Source organism: Ailuropoda melanoleuca, chromosome 3 (genome assembly GCF_002007445.2).
Source record: "Ailuropoda melanoleuca isolate Jingjing chromosome 3, ASM200744v2, whole genome shotgun sequence".
NCBI classification, from domain to species: Eukaryota; Metazoa; Chordata; class Mammalia; order Carnivora; family Ursidae; genus Ailuropoda; species Ailuropoda melanoleuca.
Window position 1 is genome coordinate 57,026,921 of NC_048220.1, and position 1,754 is coordinate 57,028,674.

The 1,754-nt window shown below is 41.0% G+C and overlaps 1 pseudogene; it reads right to left on the minus strand.

The window, feature by feature from the left end:
* Positions 1-426: 426 nt before the first annotated feature.
* LOC100473733 lies at positions 427-1,076 on the minus strand (annotated as a pseudogene).
* Between the last annotated feature and the right edge of the window lie 678 nt (positions 1,077-1,754).

Sequence of the window (1,754 nt, forward strand, 5' to 3'; positions counted from 1 at the left end):
AGACACACAGGGGGAGTCACATCTTTTCCTAACCCTAGATTTATTTTATTTTTATTTATTTATTTATTTTTAGATATTTGAAACACAACTTTATTCTGATTCTAAATGAAAAGGAACGGGAATGACGGTGACAAATGAGATTTCACCACTGGATATTGTGATGTGGCTATAACAGTCTTATATCTGAAACTTGGGAAGGAAACCGCTGTATTCCAAAACAGCTAAATATGCAGGTCCAAAAAATGAAGGTATTTTTTAAACTGCCACATTCACTCTGAAGCCCATTCATCTCCTTCAGCATCCCCAAAGATGAAGCACATGTTGTGCTCAGCTGTATAATAAAGAGGCAAACACTCTGCACCACTGATATGACGGACACTTGCCTAGAAAACCAGGCTTGTGATGCTGGGCTGCAGGTGTGCTTTCTCACAGGTCATCACCCTCATCCAGGAGAGCAGTTGTCTGAGCAAATTCTAGATCATGCTCATACTGTGCTGCCAACGCTGGCTCCATGACAACCTCTGGTGGGGCAAGAGCAGGCATGGCGACAAACTCCAAGTTAGGGTCTCCAATTAATTTTCTAGCAAGCCACAGAAGGACTTTTCAAAGTTGTAGTTACTTTTGGCAGAAATGCCATAGTACTCAAGGTTCTTCTTTCAGTGGAAGACAATAGATTTTGCCTTAACTTTCCTGTCCTTAGTGTCCACTTTGTTGCCACACAGCTCCACGGGGATGTTTTCCCATACTTGTACCGGATCTCTATGCCAGTTAGGCACATTCTTATAAGCAGCCCTTGATGTTACATCAAACATTATGATGGCACCCTGGGCTGGATGTGATAGCCGTCTCTCAACCCACCAAATTTCTCCTGACCAGTCATACCCCATACATTGAACTTAATAGGCCCTCTCTTGATATGGAACACAAGGAAATGGACCTCAACACCCAAGGTGGCTACATGCTTCTTTTCAAATTCACCAGTCAGATGACATTTCACAAATGTAGTTTTTTCTGGTATCACCGTTGCCAACCGAAACAAATTTGAACTGGACTTGAGGTTCTTCTTGAGCAGTCATCATGTTGTTGCTTCCAAAAGTGTCTCTGGCCTGTCTGACTGAGGCTCTTAACCCTAGATTTAAACAAATAAACAAAAAACTTTTTAAAGGTTGATTGGGTGATCCGTTTTACTGTATGCAATTGGGGTTCATTTCCTAGATTTCCAAAATCAGTGGAAAAGTCAGACTCCATCTTGTTGGTTAAGCATATCAAGGCAAATTAATTTAAAATTATCTCATATTTGACATTCTTTAGAAAGTTGTATGTTTAAGTAGATATTTATAATGCCTGTGGAGAAGAAAAATAGGAATTGGTGCATTTAAACCAATCTTGAGGTATTTGGGGGTGTGTCAAGCAAAGGCGATCAGGTTCCAGGATTTACAGTAACAACCTTCTGGAAGGCAGCTAGGTAGAGATTCCACTTTGTTTCCTGAAAGGTGGGGCATATACCAGCACTCGAGTTTTCTTGGACCATGGCCTCAGCAATGAAGCCGTATTAATGGCCCAGGGGTTGTTCAAATTCAAGGGTGACTCTGAACCATAGTAGCAGAGAATAGGCCACTCACTTGCCATTAGAAAATTCCTCACGTATGTTTTAGTCCTTTAGCATTTGTGGTAAGATTTCAACAGAAAGAATGTGAATAGTATTTTCCAAAAGGGTTCTAGTTGCCTAAAGGATTTCCTATCTGTCTGTTGGC